The sequence below is a fragment of the Apium graveolens genome, chromosome 4 (genome assembly GCF_009905375.1).
Source record: "Apium graveolens cultivar Ventura chromosome 4, ASM990537v1, whole genome shotgun sequence".
Lineage (NCBI taxonomy): Eukaryota > Viridiplantae > Streptophyta > Magnoliopsida > Apiales > Apiaceae > Apium > Apium graveolens.
In genome coordinates this window covers 13677852-13703287 of record NC_133650.1, presented here as the reverse complement: position 1 = coordinate 13703287, position 25436 = coordinate 13677852, and the positions used below count along the sequence as shown (strand labels likewise).

The 25436-nt window shown below is 37.8% G+C and overlaps 1 non-coding gene across 1 annotated transcript; it reads left to right on the top strand.

Annotated features, from left to right (window-relative positions):
- The first annotated feature begins 7072 nt into the window (after positions 1-7072).
- On the top strand, positions 7073-7179 carry LOC141723021 (small nucleolar RNA R71). The gene has a single exon (XR_012576015.1). It is a non-coding gene; the product is annotated as a small nucleolar RNA R71 (small nucleolar RNA).
- The last annotated feature ends 18257 nt before the right edge of the window (positions 7180-25436 follow it).

Sequence of the window (25436 nt, the reverse complement as noted above, 5' to 3'; positions counted from 1 at the left end):
GCTGAAGAAGTTCTGATTCAGGAATCTGAAATTCCTGAAGTCCACAGATCAGAACATGTACAAGAATCTGTGATTTCTCCACCTCACTCTCCAGTCAAAGCTACAGATGATGTTGAAGAACAAGAGACAAGTCCTGAAATAGATATTCATAATTTAAATATACCTACTGTTCTATATCTGGAAGTTCCAACTCCAAAACAGCCAACTACTGTTAGTTCTCCAATTTTATAGGCTGAGATACCAACAACACCAATTCTTGATCTTGGAACTGAAGATCAGAGTTTAGACAAAGCTGATTCAGAGTCTCCTACAGCCACACACACCTTGGTGTTATCTGAAGATGGGGAGATTCTAGCAAGTTCTAGAGAGTTAGCTCCAGTAAACACTCCAGTGCCTACAGGAAAAGAGGCATTATTCCAGTTTGAGGAAGAGGCTGCTCCAGTTCCATGGGAGGAAACCTTTAGAGAGGCTGAGTGGATACATAAATGGAATGATACTGATTTTATTCCCAGCCCACATGTTCTGACAGAACATGTCTCAAAAGCTGATGAGTTGCTGACAAGTTCTGACTTCAAACATCAACTAAAGGTCATTGCTCTCAGTACAAGAACTCTACAAGTCAACACTCCAAGACTCATGCAAAGGTTGATAAACTTCAGGAAATAGCTGATAAGCTAGCCATGATGCAAAAACTAGACAACAAGAGGTTTATCAGACCACTTCAAGAAAAAGTGGATGTTATCGAGCTTGTTCAAACCAAGCAGCAGGCCCAATTGGATGAGGTATTACAAAATCAAGCTGCTCAACAAACTCAATTAAATAAGATCCAATCTTCAGTGGAACTCCATCTTTCTCTACTCCTGACAGATGATGCCAAAAAAGGGGAGAAGGTAGTTAAGTCCAAATTCTTACCAAGCTAAACACTGAAGAAAAAGGATGATCATAGAGATGACCAGGGAAACTCTGAAAAGAGTAGAGGTCAAAGTCAAGGGAAGCAGCTAAGCATAATTCCCACTCAACAGACAAGTTCTCACCAGAGAATGTCTGGTAGGAAGAACTCTGATAGATCTGCTATGCAAGGGAGGAATAAGGAAGGAAAGAAGCCAACATATCAGGATATTTCTTTGTTGATAAAAAATGCTGATACTTCAAATACTGATGATCAAGTTCTGACAACTACTTCTGATGTGATAGTCCAAGATGGAAGCCAAGAGTCACATAAGTTTTTGCAGACTTTGAAATTTAAAGGAAAGAAAGCAACATTCTTCTACAAAGATCCCAAAATTCAATCTGTTGATGAAGAATTGGCCAAGAGACTATTCCTTAAGGATAATCCAGGAGTGGATTTAGAGGAATTAAGAGAAGAAAAAGCTAAATTTGCTGCTGAGAAGAGCAAACCCAAGTCAAAAGCTTCTGATGCTAAAAAGCCACAAAGGCCAAAAGAAAAGGGGGTTGTGATAAGAGAAAGATCTGCCACAGAGATTCCTAGATCAAGGACTAGATCTCAAACTACTACTGATCCCAAAGACAAGGGAAAAGGAAAAGTTGGGGAGACAGTCAAGAAACAGAAGATGAAGATTCCTTAAATTCTGATGGATCCTGTGTGTAAGATGGTTCAAGTCTTTGATAATGCTACTGCTGAAGATGAAACAGTTGAAACTCTGAAGAGAAAGAGTATGACAAAAGAATCTAAGACAACCTCTGACATAACTCAAGTTGTTCAGAGTGAAGAAGATCAGAACTTAATGAAGCCTGAAGATATTTTCAAAACATCAAGCTACAAATGAAACTGCAAATCCTGACCAATTCATCAAGACATCAACCTCTGACACTGCTCAAGTTGACATAGACAGCTTAACATTATAAGACAAGAAGATGCTGCTATAGAAAAAGTCTATTCTAGTTCAGCCTAAGACAAATCAGATGTTGAATCAACTTGCAGCATTTGGGGTAGAAGCCAAGCAAGCTAGAGACACTTTTGGATTAGGTTCTGGCAGAGAGAAATTCCAGACTGGGATAGAAGTTGATATTAGAGATCCATTCACATTGACTGACAAGCTATTTGAAGAGATCACACAGAAGCACCTTGACAAAGTGTTTTCTGCTCAATTAGTGATGGATACTCATGATGATTATGAAGAAAAAGAGAAATTGATCTTATTTCTGATTGATGGCAGAACTTATAGATTATCTGAATCTGATGTGCTGAAGAAATCTGTCAAAGAGCTCCAATATATTCATTATCTATTGGAGGTAAATTCCGATTTTACCAGGAAATGGCAGAATATATTCTGAAGACAATAAGAGATTTACTCAGAATTTCTGGTGCAAGAATGACAGAGTATACTCCAATGATTACTGAGGATGATGGAAGAGAAATTCCTATGAGGATGAATTTTGCTAAGGTAGAAGTAATTCTGAAAGAAAGATACTTATGCTATAATGAAGATTCTACACATCCAAGGGTAATCAGACTGGGAGATGGACTTGAAAGAAATCCAATTTCTGCACTCAGAGCTGCTATATATCAGATTGGTGATACTGAAGATGAAGAATTGCAGCAAGTCAAAGTTCAGTTACTTGAAGTTAAAAGAAATACAGAGACCAAGCTGGTATCAGACTTTGTAAGGAATCATTATGGATTCAGTGAATTTGGAAAAAACTGCATGGATTGTAAGTTGTATTTAGTTGTGCACATAAACTCTCATTGTATTTGTAGTTAAATGTTTTTAACATTATCAAATCTATAAACTTGTATATTTTTATAATTTATAAGTTGGGGGAGATTGTTAGATATATTTGTGATATCATGTCTAATCTGATTTGTTTAGTTTCAGAACTTACTATCAGAACTTAACTGGAAATCAAAACTTACTGAAGACAGGAAGTTATCAGAACTTAAACCATCAGGACTTATATCAGAATTAAGTGCGGATACACTTCAGAAATGAAAAGCGACTGATTTACAGGAGAGGATCTGGATTAAACAAAAGAAGATATGCTTGGAGAGTTGTACATCTAAAGGACTACAGTAGATAATCTCTGATTGATGTATTTTAGGAAACAGAACATATCATATCAATTAGGAGATATCTTGTAACTGTGTAGTATATAAACACAGATCAGGGTTTACACTATATGTGTTATCATTCACGAGAATATTATTCATTGTAACCCTAGCAGCTCTAAGTGATATCATACATCACTGAGAGAGTAGATTAAACCTACTGTAACCGAGTTTGAAATATTGAATAATCTTATTTTCTGTTACATACTTGTGTTTATAATCGAATTGATTGTAGATACTATATTCAAACCCCTTCTATAATATCATTTAGGCCTAACAGCTTCTTTTACTTCGCTAGCTCGACGTAGAACCTTGATCTCAAATGGACAACAGAATGGCACTAACCAACTCGCGGTTTATCGTGTCACCATAGTGGCAATCTCACAAGATCCCCCCCGTTTCACTATAAGGAATACATCTCCTGATGATTTGGTCAGCTCCTTGTCAAAAAAGAAATGGCTCATCCCACATATACCACTTTACTTCATGTAGAAACTTCTTCCTTTGAGTGTAAGATAAGTCGGGAGGCATGATATTACTCACAAGGTAGTTCACAATGTCTGCAAACCACGGTTCTTCTTCTTGCACTCCAAACAGCTGCTCGTCGAGAAAAGACTCATTTATCAATGTCTTATCCAATGAAGTAGCATTAGGATTTTCTAAACGCGAGAGATGATCAGCGACTTGATTTTCAGTTCCTTTTCTGTCCTTGATCTCTAGTTCAAAATCTTGAAGCAAAAGAACCCATCTAATCAATCTAGGTTTCGAGTCCTTCTTTGAGATGAGATATCGAATTGCAGCGTGATCAGTGGAAACTGTCACCTTAGTCCCAAGTAGATTAGATTGAAATTTCTCAAAACCATTGACAAATATCAAAAGCTCTTTCTCCGTAGTAGTATAATTCAGTTGAGCACCATTTAGGGTCTTACTAGCGTAGTAGACCACATGAAATATGTTTTTCTTCCTCTGCCCAAGAACTGCTCCAACTGCATAGGCGCTTGCATCGTATATCATCTCAAAAGGTTCATTTCAATCAGACGCAGTTATGACCGGTGCCGTGATTAAACTCTTCTTTAATGTCTCAAAAGCTATAAGGCATTCTTCATCAAACTTTAAAGGAACATTTTTCTCTAGAAAACTGCACAATGGCTTTGAAATCTTATAGAAGTCTTTGATAAAACGCCTGTAGAAACCCGCATGACCAAGAAAACTGCGAATTTCCTTAACAGAAATAGGTGGAGGAAGATTCTCAATGACCCCCACCTTGGCCTTATACACCTCAAGACCCTTACTAGAAACCTTGTGCCCAAGAATAATGCCCTGTCGCACCATAAAGTGACATTTCTCCCAATTGAGAACTAGATTGGTCTCAACACACCTCTTGAGAACGTGTCCAAGATTTTGCAAGCACTCATCAAACGAATTTCCAAAGACTGAGAAGTCATCCATGAACACTTCCACATTTTGGCCAATCATGTCAGAAAAGATGGCCATCATACATCTCTGAAATGTGGTTGGCGCACCACACAGACCAAAAGAAACTCGTCTGAAGGCAAAAGTACCAAATAGACAAGTGAAGGTAGTTTTCTCCTAATCTTCTGGAGCGATACAAATTTGATTATAACCCGAATAACCATCCAGAAGATAATAGTACTCATGACCAGCCAACCTGTTGAGCATCTGATCAATGAAGGGCAAAGGGAAGTGATCCTTCCTAGTGGCTTTGTTCAGCTTCCTGTAGTCCATGCAAACTCTCCACCCCGTGACTGTTCTAGTAGGAATAAGCTCATTCTTCTTATTTGATACCTCAGTAATTCAACCTTTCTTCGGCACACATTGAATCAGGGTTACCCATGAACTGTCAGAAATATGGTAGATGATCCCTGCATCTAGCCACTTAAGAATTTCATTCTTCACTACCTTCTTCATGATTGGATTAAGCCTTCTTTGCTGCTCGACCGTAGACTTGCCACCTTCCTCTAGCTGAATTATATGCATGCAGTAAGAAGGGTCGATTCCCTTGATATCTGCTACAGTCCATCCAATTGCCGATTTGAACTCTCTCAGAATCCTCAAAAGCTTTTCCTCATCACTACCTGAAAGGTCAGATGCAATAATAACAGGCAGGGTAGATGCATCACCTAAAAACGCATACCTCAAATGCACATGTAAAGGCTTAAGCTCAAGAGTGGGAGCTTCCTCAATAAATAGATTGAGGCGTTTAGGAGCTTTGTTCAATTGCTCCATTCCCAAAGATTCAAAAGGCATATAAATCTTCCTCTTCCAGAGAGAAACATTCAAATATTGCAATTGTTCTTCACCTTCGTTATCTTCACTATCTGAATTCCCCAACAAGGCTTTTTCTAAGGCATCGTACCTTAGGAATTGATAAAGTTCCGATGTGACCACCGAATTGACCAACTCCACTTTTTAGCACTCCTCATTATCAGTAAGAAATTTCATAGCATTAAACACATTAAAAGTAACATCCTGATCCATAACTCGCATTGTGAGCTCACCCTTCTACATATCTATCAAGGTTCGGCCAGTTGCCAAGAAAGGTCTTCCCAAGATTATGGGAATCTTCTTATCCTCCTCGAAATCAAGAATTACGAAATCAGCAGGGAAGATGAGTTTATCAACCTTGACCAAGACATCCTTCACAATACCTCGCGGATATGTAATAGAATGGTCGGCTAACTGCAAGGTCATATAAGTCGGTTTGGGATCAAGTAAGTCCAACTGCTTGAAAATTGACAAATGCATCAGATTGATGCTAGCTCCCAAGTCACATAAGCATAAAGAAACTTTTCCAATAGTACATAGAATAGTGAAACTTCCTAGGTTTTTAAGCTTCAGAGGCAACTTCTGTTGCAGCACAGCACTGCATTCCTCCGTGAGAGCGACAGTCTCTAAATCATCTAGCTTCACTTTTTGAGAGAGAATACCTTTCATAAACTTTGCATAACTAGGTATCTGGTCAAGAGCCTCAGCGAAAGATATGTTGATATGAAGTTTCTTGAACACCTGTAGAAACTTCTCAAATTGCTTGTCCAGCTTCTTCTTCTGTAGCCGCTTAGGAAAAGGCGGTGGAGGATAGATCTGTTTCTCCACTGTATTACCCTCAGGAGAAGTGTGCTCAATGGTAATCTTCCCTGGTTCCACTTCTTCATCCTGCTGCTCTACTTCTTTCTCAGCCCCAGCTTCTTTAGTCAACTCTTGAGTTTGTTCGGGATTCACAACCTTTTCAGACCTCAAAGTGATTGCCTTTACCTGCTCCTTAGCTTCCCTCTTTCCTGGCACTTCAGTGTCACTGGGTAGTGTACCAGGCTGATGATTTTTCAAGGCATTGGCAATTTTCCCAATTTGATTTTCCAAGGTCTTGATAGAAACAGCTTGACTTTTATACATAAGCTTCACCTCTTCTAATTCAGATTTTTCATTAGCTTGTTGCAGCTGAAGTTATTGTCTTGGTGCATACAGCGGTTGTTGAAATCCAGGGGAGTTGTACTACTTAGCTCGATACTGCTGATAAGGCTGTTGAACCGCATTCTGATTGTTGCTCCAACTGAAATTAGGATAATTGCAGTTGTTGGGATGATAGGTGGCTGGCACTGGTTGCTGCGATCGCTGGAAGTTGCTCACAAACGAGCTGATTCACTAGAAATTGCGCACTGATCAGTCTCATATGTACTAGCACATAGATCGCAGACACTGGTGATTTGACTAACTCCATAATTAGTCAAAGTGTCCACCTTCATCGTCAAAGCCTTAAGTTGGGCAGCGATAGCAGTTACTGTGTCCAACTCCAGAATTCCTGGGACTTTTCCCTGAGTCAGCCTCTGAGAAGGATTCTGGTACTCATTAGCATCCATCAGTTCAATAAGTTCATAAGCTTCATCGTAGCTTTTAGCCCACAAGGCTCCTCCTAATGCTGCATCAAGCATGGGTCTAGAAGTTGCACCCAATCCATTGTAGAAATAATTGATAATCATCCAATCAGGCATGCCATGGTGTGAGCACTTCCTTAGCATATCCTTATATCGATCCCAAGCCTCACACAGAGATTCTCCTGTTTGCTGAACAAACTGAGTAAGAGCATTCCTGATTGCAGCAGTCTTCACCATAGGGAATAATTTAGTGAGAAACTTTTGAGTAAGATCTTCCCAAGTGGTGATAGACCCTGCTGTTAGAGAATGTAACCAGTACTTAGCCTTGTCCCTTAGAGAGAATGGGAAGATTCGTAGCTTGATAGCATCTTTAGTCATATCATTGAACTTGAAAGTGTCACAGATCTCGATGAAATCCCTGATGTGCATGTTGGGGTCTTCAGTAGGAGAACCCCTAAACTGAACTGAGTTCTGTATCATCTAAATCGTGCTTGACTTGATCTCAAAAGTGTTAGCCCTGATTACTGGTCTGATGATGCTTGACTGAATGTCATTAATCTTAGGATGAGAATAGTCCATCAAAGCCTTCGAATTTTCCGCTTGATCACCCATCTTTACTAAAGCTGGTTCTTTAACTTTCTCTTCTTCTTCTACCTTCTTTTCTTCCTCAAAAACTTCCTTACGAACCACTATCGCTTCCTCCTCGGCTTGATCCAGATTTCTCTTACGAGTACGTGAACGCGTATGCATACACCCTCGCTAGAGTACCTGAAATAAAATAAGGAAACAACGAAGTAACAATGTCCGAGTCAATGAACTTTAACGACCACTGATGGAAAATACATAAACTAATAATTAACACTGCATTCCCCGGCAGCGACGCCAAAAATTTGTTAGTCGCTAAACACGCGCTAATAATACACGCAAGTATACGCGTTCGCAAGTAGTATAAAATCTTTTTTAGTTCGTTCCCACAGAGACAGTATTGGTTAACTAATTAATTCAAGCACTTAAGCAACAATGTATGGTTATTATTCAATGTTAAGATAATAACAAATTGAGGTTCTTTATAACTAAGAATTAAAATAACAATTATAACTAAGAGAATAAGATTGATTAAATTAATATATATGACAAAAATGGGATTCTAACTTCATTAAATACTTCATTCAATATCCTTATTATTCTCAACCTTAGCATGCAATGATGATGATACTAATCAGACAACACGAAACTGATAAATGCCAACTTTTGTTGCACGAGTACCATACTACCAGATATCCATAAAAGAGATAGAAGCTGAATAGACACCAATTCTATTGAGACCCTATATGTCTATAGAATTTGACAACATAACGGTTTAAGCACAAGTTATCTATCTTGATTACACAGGACAAGTAAGATGGTTAAAATTACCTATAAATCATGCATAACAATCCATGAACCTATGCTAGCATGTCAAGTTTTTAATCCTTAAATTCACTGTCACTTCATTAAGAATTAACACGCTATCTTATAAGTTCGCGATGCTCATAAGACGAATACGCACAACCAATACTAGGCTATCAATCAATCACGACATACTAAGGCATCGAAATAATTTAACTAAAGAAATCCATAAATAAATCCGCTAGAACCCCACGATAACGATTAGCCCATAATCGGACTTATCATTAACGTGGGTTCCGATGAAAGCATGGTATAACAAATATAGTCTTTATAATGAATAAATAAAACCAAGTACAAAACAAGAGTAAGGTTCACAAGTAAGAAAACTAGCATTCAAATACAACTTAAAACAAAGGTTCACAAGTAAAAATAAGATCTTCTTCATCTTTGTTGAATCATGCTAAAAATAGTCTTCTTACTGCTCTCCTTGCGCTCTCTTATGTCTCTCTCATGAAAACGTTCTTATTTGAATATATATAGAGCCCTTTGTAATCTGGAAGTCTCCCTACTTAGAATCGAATTAAAATCAGGATTCATATTTTTCGCACCGGCGCGACCGTGCACTATCACAGCGCGGGCACGCTGCCTTTCTGGAATCTTGGCGCGGCCGCGCGCTATCGCAGCGCGGGCACGCCGTCCTTCTTGGAAAAACTCAGATTTTATCATTTTCCTTGCTGCTTCGAGCCGGCTTTCCACGAGCTTTTATTCCGACACCACCTTGACACCAAATTAGCATCAAAATAATGCTAATTCACCTGATTCACAGATTAATTCCTGAAATGCAAAAATACTAGAAAACACGTTAAAACACTTAACAACTTAAGTACAAATGTATTAATTCAATACTTATTAGAGCATTATAAAGTGTCATAAATGCCACTCAACACATCCTCATCCGATTTCTTCACTGAGGAAGAGTTGAACGAATGGAAGTTCAAGACTAAGAACAGACTGAAAAAGCCATGATGAGGGTTGTAGCCAAGCTACATTTCCACAAACCAAAATACAAACATGGCTGCCAGACTGAGAGCGCGTCTTGCCAATGCTGGGAATGACAAGAGCAAAAGTGAGGAAAAAATCAAGTATTTGGAAAAACATGTCACACTTCTCACTAAGAATAAAAATGCTGAAATCCTTAACTTATAGATGGAGAAGGTGCGTATTGACGGCCATATGACTGATTTGGAGAATATTGACCAAGTCATTGACCTAAACTCTAAAATGCAAATGGATATGGATATGGATGTCTTCAATGATGATAGATTGCATTACTGGAAAGCAGAGAAGAAATTGGTGAGGGAAGTTGGGTTTGCGGCTGGGTTTGAGGAATGGTTCTCTGGTTTCATTGCTAATGATCTATAGTACATGTTTTCAAAGTTTGATGAAAAACCCAAAAATAGGTGAGTGGTTTCAGGGTAAGAGAAGTTGATTCCATCAAGAACAATAGAATTGCACTTGGATTAGAAGAAGCTGAGAAGGAAGAGAACACATCTCCACCCTCTTCACCGCTCCAGACTCAGCCTCATCAATCTCGTTCAAAAAATGGAAATCAAGACGACTACCAAGGTAAGAGCCATGACCCGCCTCCAACTTATGACGCGTCATCTTTTACGACCTTTACTATTTCGAACATTTATGGGCGTATGTCCCTTTAACCCTTGCAAAGTTATAAACTTGATGTTTTGGATGATAACTCTTCAAGGCCTTGTGCCTTGGATTATTTTATGTATGGGTTTCATTTTCTATATCTTTTTGTTTTTATCATATTCTTGTATTAGTGCATTTCACAAAGTTGTCATTTTATAAGGCATATCATAGAGTATGGCACACCTCAAATTAAGGCATCTTCCTTCACTCACAGAAAACAAGATGCATGAGATAAACCCTGTTATTCCCTTTACTTATATTCGTATATTGTTGATCTTATATCAAAAGAGCACTACTCCATAAGTGGGCTACTGTAATGCAAGTATTATAAACAGCGTGGCATTAGATAATTTTTTTGTCCTATTGTAACACCTCTCCATTATTGTTACAAAAGGTATAAAACTAGTGTTGCAGGGAAATGTCAGTGTTGCACAACATGTAACACCAGCACCTGGTGTTAAATTAGTTGTTATCTTAAATTTTAAAAATATTCAAGTGAAAATATTATCATACGTTAATATTAAAATTATATTTTAATTTATTGGTGGATAAAAAATGTAATATATGATATCATAAAAATTAATAAAAATAAATTTTACATAAATACATAAGTGACTTTATTTGTTTTTTATTTAATAAATAAATTTTAATAAATAAAATTAAAAAGTAAAATTAAAAAAATTAAAAAAATGATACACGGTTTACTAGGTAAATTATTGGGCGGCATCTTTCCCCCAAATGAATTATTGGATAAAACTTACGTTTTAGAAAAAACACACTCCGCCTCACTTCTCTTTCACGACGTTCTCTCTCTCAAACCTCACCTCTCTGGAATCTCACCGACCGTCGACCACCGAACTCCGCTCCTCTACAACCTTACCGTAGTGTATCAACAACCTCATCATATGTTTAAGCCTATATTAATTAATGGGATTAGGCTAATTTTTCAAATTAGGGCTTTGATTTTGAGTTCAAAATAGGGGTTTGTTCGATTTTGAGTTCAATTGGAGCTTTTATTTACTTGAACTTCAACTAATCGCTCTTTATTTTTGTTGGAAGGGCTTCTTTAGATTTTTGATTTTAGTTATTTTAGCTCTCTTTCTTTATTTTAGTTAAGTAGATTATTTAGTTATTTGTTTTCATTTTGTATAGTCTGAGAAATTATCCGTTTTGGAGCTTGTGGCCATATTTCCTGTTTCTGGTGTGTTCATAGGTGCATGAATGGTGTTAAGGAGTCTCATTGTCCAACTTGTAGGAATCCATATCATTATTTCCCTAATATATGTCAAATATTTCATTTTCTTCTCCATAAGATGTTTCCCATCACTTATAAAATGAGGGAAACTCAAATACTAGGTAAATAACTGTGTTTATGTGTTTTCTAATGTCATTGGTATTCATCAAATTTTAGATATGATTCTCAACAAGAGCTTCAAAACTATATAGATATGATTCTCAAAAATATCTTTATACGGTAAAGACAGTAAGCTGGTTTTGATTCCAAAGGGTTTCATAGTTTACCGTTACATTTTAATTTAATGCAATTGGTCTGATTTCATTGTCTAAATTCATATTATGCTAGTTAAACCAGCAGTTATATTAGGTTAAGGTAAATACAGTTTAACTTGCATTAGCTTTTTATCAGTTTGACTTCCATCGTTATAATTGCTCTCTGTTATGATTTGATAAATTTGTGCTTCAAGATTTTAATGTACTTATTTTTCTGAGACAAAGAGTAATTATTTCTTAGATATGTTACTGTAATGATTTTAAGTGGACAATAATATTACCTATAAAATTGGCAGAGAACAGCATAAATGCACATGACAGATAGACCTAAATCAGGAAATAAAATGGTTGACTGGTCAATTTTGCAAGTGGAGAAATTGGTGAAAATTTTTAGCTTTATTTTTAATATTAACTAATAACTATGCTAAGTATGATATGCTAAATATATGACGCTCAAGTATGGTGTATATACTCTATCAAATTTAGCCGTGCATAGTTTTTTTGTTATCTTTATGATTGTATTTGCTTCAGCATGTGTACACTCTTCTGAAACAACTGCCTCATAAGCCAAATGTCTATCACTAATAGAGACTATGTGTTTGACAAGTCTCACATCTTGTCAATAGTTCTGTATGTGGAATGATTTGTCATAGTTTTTTTTTCTTTTTTTTAACCAACATTCTCATTATCTGCAGACTTTTTTTAACTAGAATATGGTATATATAAGATACTATGACGGCTCTTGCTTCACTGGTGACAAACAAGAATATGCGGTTAGGTTTTGAGTGTGTTTATATATACATACCCACCCACATATGACATCTATATATCGGTGTTCATTTATATGCAAAGTAATTTGTTTATAAATACGTAATTTATAGACATAGTAATTTACATTAGGGGGCCTGATGTAATGCTCACAAGTGCAACGCCCCTTAGTGTTACAATAGCTCTATTGTAATGTTTTTTTGGCCTATTGTAATAGTAGAAAGGCATTGCATCAGGCCACTTATGATGTAGTGGAGGATGTATCCTAACAAATGATACATTCTCTTCCCTGTTATGTAGCAGTTCTTACATATTTTCACCATGTTTAACATGATTATCTAAACACTCAAATTAGTTCAAATGTGTATTATGAGTGCGTGTATTCCTCTCTGTAACAGACCTACTAGTAAATAATAATTTCTAGGTAGTTGTAAGAATTCTATTTCCCATCCTTCTTTAAAAGATGAGGGCGCGTCATCATCGTGGATGTGTTATGATTTTACATGAATATTGATCTGTTACTTAGATACTTCTCAAATCTTTTGCATTTGACTATGTATTCCCTTTGTGGAATATATCTCTTCTTGTGTTGATAAAAACTCTCAACTGTATATGCATGTATAGGAGTAAGCGAGTAAAATTAACGACAAGTGATAAATTTTTCGAAGTCTTTATAAATAATGCGCTCTAGTGTTGAAAGTACACCGGTCCCATGGCTACTATGCTATATGGAGTAAGTATTTGGAAATACGATCCTTCAAATAGGTATGGGGAAGAGTAGTACATGCATTACCCCTAGGGTAGGAGGAATTTTATTAATTCTAGTCTACTATTCAAGCATAGCCTTACTGAAATAAACTTAAAATAGAAATAATAATAAGTAAGGGGCCATAGCCGTACCCTATTGATAATACTTTTCATCAGGTGTTCCGCATTCCAAGCTCGCAAAACTAACTTCCCTTCAAAGTCTTCAAGATGATAAGTTTCTTTCCACAAAATCGCTTAGATCTTGTATGTTCCTTCTCAATTAGCTCCAAAAACTCCGTGACGAGGATCCTTCGTATTAGGCATCACCTTCTTAAGAACCAAGTCACCAACTTTCAAGTGTGGTTGTTTCACTTTCTTGTTGTAATACCTCGCTGTGCATTGCTGATATGCTGCAAGCTTCAGCTGAGAGTTCTCCATCACTTCCTTTAAGATATCCAAGTGGAGCTTCTAATTAACCTCCACGTCTTCTTCTGCATAATGAGCCCTGTTAATTGATCCCGAACCAACTTCCATGGGAACCATAGCCTCATATCCATAAGGAAGCATAAAGGGAGATTCTCCCGTAGTGGACCTTGGAGTCGTGTTGTAAGACCATAAGACTTTTAGGAGTTCTTCAGGCCAATTTCATTTGCATTCCTCCAGCTTTTTTGAGAGTATTTAATGATCTTGTTGACAAATTTAGTTTGTCCATTACTTTGCAGGTAATACACAGCCGCAAACTTCTTCTTGATTTTCAATCCTCACAAAACTTTCGCAGCTCCTTGCTATCAAACTATTCCCCATTGTCAGAAACAAGCTTGTATGGAATCCTGAGTCTGCACACAATGAAATTAAAGACGATGTTTTTGATTTTCTTAGTGGTTTTGGTTGCTAATGGCATGGCCTCAGCCCATTTGGTAAAGTAGTCAACCGCAACCACTGTATACTTGACATCCCCTTTAGCTTTTGGGAGTTCTCCAATGAGATCAATCCCCACATGGAGAGCGGCCACAGGATCATCATAGATGTTAAGAGTGTAGCAGACTTAGATGAGTAATTTGTAAAGAGTTGACATTAATCGCATGCTCTAGAAAATTTTGCATCATCCTCTTTCATTGTAAGACAGTAGAGTATGAATCTTATTTAAACTAAGAAATTAAATCCTAAGCAAGCAAAGCTTTCCTTTCTCCCCTTCTCCAGAAGCTTCCACCTTCCTTAGGTACAAATCCCCCTGCTAGAAAAACCTTTCCTTCACCCTTAGTTTGTAGTAAAAAGAAGCTTTCTTCTGATATTCTACGATCTTCACGTGGGCTGCATCTCGTACTTCGTCTATCAAGTCCAGTGCTAACCTTTGCCCTTCCTCATTTTCCTTAGCATTGTATGCTTGAATCCTGGGAGACAAGTGTGATATTTCGACAGGAACAACTGCTTCTGCTCTATATGCTAGCATGCAGGGTGTTTCTCGTGTAGTAACTCTGCACGTGGTTCTGTAAGCCCAAAGTATCGGCAATATTTCATCCACCCAATTATTTCTGGATTTTTCAATCCTCTTCTTTAACCCATTTAGAATGATACGATTTGCAACCTCTGCTTGCCCATTGGCTTGAGGGTGAGCAACAGAGATGAACCTCAAGTCAATTTCGTTCTCCTCACAATACTTTCTGAATTCTTCATTATTGAACCATGTTGCATTGTCGGTTACCAAGATTCGGGGAATTTCGTATCTACACATGATATTTTCCCACAGGAACTGGGAGACTTGCTTAGTTGTAATCTTTGCCAAGGGCTTGGCTTCAATCTATTTGGTAAAGTAGTCAATCATCACAATCAAGAATTTCCTTTGTGCAATAGCCATTGGGAAAGGCCCTAGAATATCCATTCCCCACATAGCAAATGAGATTGGGGAGTTTATAGAAGTTAGCATTTCAGGAGGCTGCCTTACTACAGGGGCATGCTTCTACAACGATCATATTTCTTCACATATTCTTTGGCGTCAGCCATCATTTTCGGTCAATAAAAGCCTAAACGGGTCATCTTATGTGCCAGTGCTCTGCCCCCCCCCAAATGTTGACCACAAATACCTTCGTGTACTTCTTCGAAAGTCAAACGTGCCTCATCAAGTCTGAGACATCTTAAGTAGGGAACCACATAAGATCTCTTGTACAAAATACCATTTATCAAGGAATATCTCAGTGCTCGCACAACCAATTTTTGTGCTTCAGTCACATCATTCGAGAGCCAACCAGTTTGAATATGGGCTTTAGTGGGATCTATCCATAATGTCCCCAACCCTATAGGGGCTACAAGCTTAACATCAATACTTCGTGTTTTCAAAACACGGAAGTACACACTTCCTGAACCTTTTTCTATCTCCGACGAGGCGAACTTAGATAATGCATCTGCCTTGGCATTTTCCTCTCTTGGAATGTGCTCAACATGGCATTCATCGAACTGAGTCATCACGACCCTTACTAGGCAGACATACTTAGCCATTGTTTCATCCCTTGCCTCAAATTCCCCCTTAACCTGAGATATTACAAGTTTTGAATCTCCACGGACTTTTAAGTTCTTGACCCTTAATGTCCCTACTAGGCTGAGGCCGGCTATCAGAGCTTCATACTTAGCTTCATTATTTGTGGTCGGGAAGTCTAACTTCATGGCATATTCAATCAGGAACCCATCTGGGCTTTGTAAAATAAGCCCTGATCCACTTGAATTTATTTTTGTTGCTCCATCAAAATAGATAACCCGATATTTTTTCTCTTTAGTGTCCTCTTCTTTATCTCCTTTATTAACTTTCGCATCTTGGGGTACAGTATCTTGCCCCTCGACTTCTTGGTTGGGGATCGTACATTCAACCAGGAAGTCAGCTAAGGCCTGGGCTTTTACCTTCGTTCGTGGCTTATACTTTATGTCGAATTCTCCCAATTCAATAGCGCATTTAATCATTCTTCCACTAGCTTTGGTACTGTGAATGATGTTTCTTAAAGGTTAATTTGTTAGCACTTCAATTTTATGAGCTTGGAAGTAAGGACGCAACTTCTTGAAGCCATTAATAGGGCTAGGACAACCTTTACAATAGTTGAATAATTCAACTCAACTTTGTGCAAAATCTTACTGACATAATATATGAGTTTCCGGACATAAGTTCCTCCCTAACCAATACAGCGTTCAAGTCATTTTCTGAAACAACCAAATATAAGTACAAAACTTCATTCAGAGCTGGTTTAGCCAACAACGGGGCTTCAACCATATACTTCTTCAATCATTCAAACGCCTTCTGACTTTCCTTTGTCCATATGAAATCTTTTACATTCTTCAAGGATTTGAAGAATGGAAAGCACTTGTCTCCAGATTTGGAGATGAATCGTCCTAGAGCCGCAACTCTTCCACTGAGTTTCTGAACGTCTCTTATGGAACATGGTGGTTCCATATCCAGGATAGCTTTTATTTTATCGGGATTGGCCTCAAATCCTCTCTTGGAGACCATTAATCCCAAAAAAATTCTAGATCCCACTCTGAAAGCACACATTGCAGGATTTAGCATCATTTTATGATATCTCATAACCTCAAAAGCTTCCCTCAATTGGGTTATATAGTCAGTCTTCACTAGACTTTTGACTAACATGTCATCGACATAAACTTCCATAGTTTTGCCAATAAGATCCTTGAAAATCTTATTTACCAACCTTTGATAGGTAGCCCCTGCATTTTTAAGGCCAAACACCATAAAAAGATAACAAAAATCACCAAAGTCAGTGATGAATGATACCTTTGGGATGTCATCCATATGTACCTTAATCTGATTGTATACACTGAATTCATCCATAAAACTCAGCATCTCGTACCCAGCGGTCGCATCTATCAATGTATCTATTCTTGGCAGCGGGAAACAATCCTTTGGGCATGAATCATTTAAATCGGTAAAATCCACGCACATTCTCCATTTTCTATTAGCCTTCTTTACCATTACAAGGTTTGCTAACCATTCCTGAAATTGTATCTCTTCAATAAAACCAGCCTCTAAGAGTTTTTTTACTTCTTGCTTGATTTCCTCCTGCCTCTCAGGGGAAAAACTCCTTTTCTTTTACTCATAGTCTTTCGATTTAGATCTACGTTCAATTTGTGAGTGATTAGCTCCGGGTCTATACTAGGCATATTAGCTGCCGACCATGCAAAGACATCACTATTCTCTTGTAAAAACCGCACCAACTTCCCTCTAAGAGGCTCTTCTAGTGTCGCTGCAATGAAAGTTACTTTCTTAGGATCCTCGGGAACCAAAGGAATCAGAACCAATTCTTCAACTGGCTTCCCTTTTTTTTCGTCATTCTCGCGGATAACCAGATCTTCAATAGGCAATACATGCCCCCAACTCCATCAGCCCTAAGAGAGGCTACATAATAACTCCTTGCCATTTTTTGATCTCCTCTCTCTTCTCCAATCCCGTTCCGGGTGGGAAAGTTCATCACCGAATGGTAAGAAGAGGGGACTTCCTTGAAAGCATAGATTCCCCTTTTTTCCCATGATTGCATTGTAAGTTGATCCAGCCTTTACCACTAAAAAGTCCAACATCTGTGTTGCTTTTCTTGGCTCCTGACCTATAGACCCGGGGAACTTAATTATTCCCTCCACGGGGCACTCGACTCCAGCAAAACCATATATCGGCATATCAGTTGGGGTTAATTGAGAATCATTGTAATCCATCCTTATAAAGGTATCATGGAGTAAGATGTCCACTAAAGCTCCATTGTCTGCGAGAACTCTCTTCACCGGGCTGTTCCCTATGATTGATGTTATGACCAAATGATCGTCATGAGGAAATTTGACACCTTCCAAATCAGAATCATCGAACGCCATTATTACTCATGTCCTAGCCCTCTTCGGGGCTTCTCCGACAATATGCATAACTTATTTTACATATGCTTTCCTTGAGTTTTTAGACGAACCAGCAGCAGTTGGTCCTCCAAAGATTATATTTATCACAGGCACTCGGGGTCTTGGTTCTCCAAAGATTGCGTTTATCACCGGTCCTATGGGTTGGGGATTTCGCCCCTGATCATCCTGATCCCTTTTGCGATCATCGAAGTTCCTTCTTTCATTATTACTTCTGTCTCCTCCATCTCCAGTATACTTGCTCAGCCTTCCTTTTCGAATGAGGAATTCTATTTCATCTTTTAGTTGCCTACACTCATCGGTTTCATGGCCAGCATCTTTGTGAAATCTAAAATATTTGCTCTTATCTATCTTAGTAGGATCAGCCTTAAGGGGCTTAGGCTAACGAACATCGCTATCTCTTTCGATTTCCAATAAGATCTGACTTCTTGGAGCATTTAGTTTAGCATATTCGGTGAACTTTTGTCCAGGTCCTCCCTTCTTCGGGGTCTAATAAGTCTTTCGCTCAGTTCTAGGATACTTGTCCTTACTATTATATTCTAGTTCAGTATTTCGCTTCTTGCCACCAGCGGGCTCGTTATTCACTCATGTTTTCCCCTTGATTTCCTCCATTTTGATATACTTCCCAGCCCTATCTTGGAGCTGTAACATGCTTTCAGGGGGGCACTTACATCTTGAAAAATTCATCCCTAGGTCCCTGCTGTAGTGCTATCATAGCTACCTTGGCGTCAAGGTCTGGGACCTTCAAAGCTTCTTTGGTGAAACGGTTCAGATAATCTCTCAAGGACTCCTTTTCTCCCTGTAAAATGCTCATGAGGGATGCTGAACTTTTCTCATGCACTCTCCCACTGATGAATTTCTTGATAAAAGCTTGACTTAGATTTCTGAACGACCCAATACGGTTCGGTGGCAAACAACTGTACCATCTTTGAGCCGTTCCTCACAGGATTTGGGGAAAGACCCGACACTTAATAGCATCATTCACAGGATGTAGGAACAATTCATTAAAGACTGTCTTGACATGATTAACGGGATCTCTAGTGTCATCATAATCTTTGATGGTGGGCATCTTAAACTTCCTTGATATATGGGAATTCATTATCTCTTTAGTGAATGGTGAGTTGGGTCATTAGGATCTTTTAGAGGCAGAAGATGACTTGGATCAACCCTTGGGATGACAACCCTTCTTGGTATTGGACCATCCAGGTCTCTGATTGACGGAGGATTTCTCCTCCTCGGAGGTAGTTGGGGTCTTAGGTGGGCCTCAGGTCGCGTTTCAATCTTTAGATCTCAGCTTCATGAGCCCTGATCCTCTCCTGTACTTTTTGGGTATTCATTCCTCGTGTGGTTCGGGGGCATTGATTAGCATCAGACATTGGTTCTTTACCAGCACGCCTCCTCCTTAGAGTCACATCGTCATCCGAAGATTCAGAGTCTCTTTCAGTGTAAGATCCGGAGAATTCTTGTTCCTCCGGAATAGGAGCCAAACCCCGGATGTAGGAGGGCGTCTGCCCGTGCGCTTCACCCCAATTAACATGTCCACTTCCTCCAACCTCGGGGTATAGGGGCATCCCATACGGGGGGTTAATGGTCACAATAGTTGAATACTCATACCCAACGGGTCGAGGATTCAGAGGTGCATGTAGTTGCTGAAGTTGGTATTTCATCCCTTGAGGAGACGGGGGTGACTCAGTTGCCTCTATTGGGGTTCCGCCTTGGGTGGAGGAGTATGATGAGTGTGGGGGTATCTCCACCGCTGACAAAATCATTTGAGTTATTCCAGCTTATGTTCCTTCAGGGCGCTATTTCCACTCTGTGTTCTCACTATGGTTGTTGTTATGCTTTCCCACAAACGGTGCCAAATGTTATGGATAAAAAACTAGGTAGTATTTATTACTAGGGTTCGAGAGTTCAAGGCCTTTAATGACTGCTCTCGTGTTTCATAGCTTAACTCTGCCTTTACGAAATGCCTACGTATCTATGTGAATTAGAGAATCAAGCCAAAAAACATAGTTTTAAGTTATGGGATGAGGCCCCTTATATATGCATGGGATGCCTTTAAATTAGGTTAGGGTTAGGAGACTTGGTGGACAAGTCTTATAATTAGAATGGACTTTGGAATCCTTGGAAGTAGGAAACTGATTCCTTATCCCATGAGATTCCTTGGAGGCCAATCTCTAAGGAATTGTATTTTTATTTGGACTCTAATGCAGCTATCCTTTCGATCAAGCTCTGCACTTGTTTCACATTCCCAGGGGATTTCATATCGGACAGTGCCTTGTTTTTTGTGGGATTAGCTTTAATTCCCATATGATTAACAATGAATCAAAGGAACTTACCCGATTCAACAACCAACACACACTTTTTCGGGTTCAATTTCATACGATATCTCCTCAAGATGTTGAACATCTCCCTCAAGTGTTTGACATGGTCACCTGCTTCCTTAGATTTGACCATCATAACATCCACATAAACTTCCATACTTTTCATATTCTGATTCTTGAACATCATGTTCACCAACCGTTGATAGGTTGCACCTGCATTGATCAGCCCCGACGGCATTCCTATATAGCAATACAACCCTCTATCAGTAATGAATGATGTATGCTCCTGATCAGGCCCGTATATGGGATTTTGATTGTAGCCACAATACGCATCTATGAAACTTAGAAAAGCATGTCCTGCCATTGCATCGACCAACACTACAAAAAAATCAACCTTTACCTACTAATAACTTAACTACCAATTAATATATGTAGGTAAAACTTACTTTTACATAGCAATATCTAATTGTAAATTTTATTGGTCGCTAAAGATCAATCTTTTTTGAAGACGTGTTCATTATAAAAAATTATTGATGTGGCTGGCCCACTACCATAAATATAGTCTCTTTTTGCTCTTTCTTCTCGTGACATGGCTTTTCTGTTTTCCTTGATACATACTGACGTGCCAAATTGTTTTAATACATGCATGTTTTCTAACAAAAATTTCTCTTCCTTTTTTATTTTAATTGAATTTAATCTTCTCCCACATGCTAACATAAAGGACCGACTTCCATTGAACTTTCTGCTAAAATTACTGAAAGAAATTTAAAGAATGTAATCTACGTCAAGCCTATTACGTTAAGAATGCATTTAATTTATATTAATCAAATTAAGAATATCTGATTTTTTTCAAAAAAAATTAAAAATTTTAGTTACTTTTCTAATTCATAATTAATTATTATATAACATTTTTAGTTTATACATACATTTTACTAGATGTAATAGTTATTATAACAACTTACTAAATTTTTATATTTTATTGGTCAAAAAATGCTATTTTGGTATTTTGAAATTTTCTATAAAAATAAGATACGAAATTCATTACTAAAAATTGCATTAATTTAAAAAGTATTAATAATTTATATTTGAAATTTTTTGTATATTCAATCCATTCGAAGAACAAGCTTGCACATTAAAATTTGAAATAATAATGTATGGCGTGTCATTTTAAATGAAAAATATACTATTATCTAACAAAAATTTGATATATTTAACTAAAAGAAAAATTCAGGAACTATTTCAATAGAACTTTTTAACCAAAAAAATTTTTCCAGAATTTTTTGTTTCAAAAATATATTTTTTGAGAATATTTTTTCTGAAAATTAGGCCATAGTTAGCCTTAAAAATGGTAAAATTTTGGATTTAAGTTGAATAATTTTTAGTTTCAGCGCTAAAATGCCCCGCTCCATATTTTTGAACTTTTTGGGATCCACAGTTTTACGTAAACTATGCGCATGAACATATCAATCCTAACTAAACGCTGCTAATATTAATCAATCTATATATCAATCCTAACGAAACATTGCTAATATTAATAAATCTATTCCAACAAAACCTACATATACAAAAAGTAATCTATAATCTATACATATAAATGCAGTTTGTGCATCTATGCGTGTGTGTATAAAATAAATATAAATCAGCCCCTTCTTCTCTTTATCAATTTTCTGACCAAAAAGATGTTGGGATCCAGTTACGCGCACAAGACCTTCATTTATATCAAACTCACTAAAGGTAGTTGTCTTGAATTTGCCTTATCCAAAACAGTAAGGATTATTCTTTCTTATTTGGACATTCTATAAGATTGAATTTGCAATCTTGTGTGTGTTTGGCTCTACTTGCAAGTTATCAAGTCTCAAACACACTCAAGATAATTGTCTTGGGTCTGTGTGTGTTTCAAAACTTTACATGTATTGCTTGATTTGTACATTATTCTATATAAATTTAATGAAATAACTCCCAAATGTTTAATAAAATTACTCAACCATATACAATCATTTATCTTTTTATCCCACAACATGAAATATAATATATAACTGTGATCTAAATTAAATTTCAATTTCAGTGTTCTTTGATAAGTATCATAATCTGAGTACTTTTGTTATTTGATTTTATCTCCACGGATATGTGAGCACCAAATGGATTGATGGCTTGATATATAGTGCTTTTGCTAGAGAAAAATAATAGAGGAGTGAGGCAAAAATAGTTACATTTCTTCCGTCCATGAAAATCTCATCCAGTTGGTGTAATGGTGTTTAAAACCAACAATAAATATTGAATATGGACGTCCACAATAATCTTCAGCAACGTCATCAACTGCTACAATGGTTTCGGTCCTTGTAGCAACCTTGAAAATTTTGGCTTTTTTGCAAGTTTTTAGTGTTGATGTAAATGTGTAAATGTAAATATTATCATGTATTCTGTTATTAATGTTACAAAATATATTAATAAATAAAACTTGATTTTTATATATTTTACTCCAAGCAAATAAATAAAAGATGTTCATATACGATTATGTTCCATAAAAATAGAATTAATATAAGGACTGTTATGACACATATTTATTATTTTGTAAAATGGCGACCATTATGGATTGACATGTGTACTAACCAGATGTTGCCACGTGGACCATTAAAAATCAGCCATGTGTACCAATTAATCACTTAAGTTAATGACACATGGATAAATGATTAGGCTGATGACTCATCGATGAATATTAATTTATGTGGGCTCCAGTTAATAATTTACCTACCAATGTAGTTTGTGTAGGTAAAAGGCCTTTCTCCACTAACTTTTACCTATCAAACATTACCAATGTTGTAATGGTGGGTAAAGTAATTTATTTACCAATGATCTATTTTTACCTATAGCTAAATTTGTTAGCTAAATGTCAAATTTCTTGTAGTGCAACTAATCAATACGTGGAAGTGGGAAGCTCTCTTTTGGGCAAGCTTTATTCAAATCCGTGAAATCCGCGCATGTTCTCCACTTTCCATTTGGTTTCTTTAAAAGTACTAGATTTGCAAGTCATTCTGGATGAAAAGATTATTTGATCAACCCAACATCCAGCAATTGATCCACTTCATCCTTCAAAGCAATTACCCTCTGCCTGCTCACCGAACAACACTTTTATCGTACGCCCGTCCGATTAGGGAAAATATTTAAATGGTGGCACATCACCCTTGGGTCGATCCCAACCATGTCTGAATGACTCCATGCAAAGACATCAAGATTCTTTATCAAAAATTGGGTAAACTTTTCTTTCATTTCATGATTAGTTGAGATCCAATTTTTAGGAACTTGCTCGGATCATCCTTATCAATGAGAATAGATGTAATATCCTCGGTTAGCCCCATTTTTCAGTAGGCATAGGGATTCTTGGATCTAGATCAAAATTAAAGTCCCGGGGATCTTCAAATCCCATCCTGTCATCTGAGGGCGCGTCCTCACTGATGGGAGAGTCCTCTTAAGGGCAAGGCAAAGTTTTATACATTGCATGTATTGAGGGTGCGTTCTCCCTTGGAGGAGCATTAACCTCTCATGAATTTCTTGTTCTCAACATTCCACTCATTGAGGGCGCATCCTCCTCCAAGGGAGCATCAACTTCAGAAAGGTTATTTAGAATTTGAAAGGATTCACTCCTTGTTTCCACCTTTTTTCCATCTACTTCTCGTTGCACAACATCTCCTTCACGCTCCACCTTACCCTCTTCAATAATATTGATTATAGGGCCATTTTCCAATATCATGATTAGAGGATTCATCACATGAGTATTCCTCTCCTCCGGATCTTCAACAAAGTAATTGGCATGAATTTCTCCACTTTTTTGAGATTGCATACTTATCGTATTTTCTCTCTGAATTTTACATCCGCTGATTTCTCATCAAGGTCTACTCGCAGGGGGCGCCCTTCATCTTTTCATGGGTATCGTGCCCGCTAGAGTCATGGTATTCACAATACTTCTTCTTGTCGATACTTTGCCATGCAGTCAAACGTTATGACTTTTTGAGGAGTCCCATATCTTTGTTAAGTTCAGATGTGATCAATAAATCCAGCCAAGGGAGTATAGTTGCTCACCATTTTTTCATAATTTGAAGGTGGACTCCATTCTCTCCACGTACTAGCAGCATTCACTCGATTGGGACATCGAGCGCTTTATCGATACTCCTGACTTACGAACCTATTTCTTCTCCTTGCTCGCCCTTTTGGATTACTCACACTATCATTCTTTTTAGTCTCAGTCAGTGATTGTTCAATTTCCTTGAAAGATTCAGTCTAAGAAAGCCCATCTACAAAAGATGTTGGATCCTTCTCTTGTAAGTGTTTCCAGAAATTCGTTCCCACGCGCAACCCAACTATGAGAAATTTTTTTAGCTCTTCATCCGTTGCACCTTTCAGCAAGGTAGATTCTTCATTGAATCTTTTGTAGTAAGAGGTTAAACTTTCAACCTCCTTCTGCTTAACATTCGTAGTGACTGGTGGATTATATTTCAAAACATCTTGGAATTGAGTTAAAAATAAAATTTTCATCTGCTGCCACTACGTGATGACTTCGGGCCCACATTTCTGGAAGCATTATTGGGCACCTTCTTTGAAGGTAGCTACCAAGAGGCGGCATTTGGATAAGTCAGGTACCTGATATACATTCGTCTCAATATTAATCTGTCCAAGAACACCATGGGATCAGAATTTCCATGAAAATGCAAGTTATTGGTGTTGTTCAGATAGCCAGCAGGTAACTGTGTTTCTCTCACAACAGCAGAAAAGGGAGATGGAGCTTGCGCAGTTTCCATAACTATTCCTCCTTCCAGGTGATTGAGAAACCTCTTTAAATCATCTACATTGAATGTTCCAACTCCCAGGATGGTTTGAACATTGGGCTATAGGGGCTGCTGCTGCTGCTTTTGTCTCATCTGGTTACCCCTCAGGTATGCCGGTGGATCTTTCCCCCTCACCACGAGGCTGCGGCTGTGGGACATCATCGTCTTGATTTTGAGCTTTCTCTTGTATATGAGATCCTACTTGGTCGCGTTCTCGAGCCTCTCCATTGTTTTGTGGCCTTTCATGAGTTTGAGCGCCATTCACACCATGAGAACGTGCCATTGATCCATTGCTGGTAGCACTATGGGAAACAACAAGAAC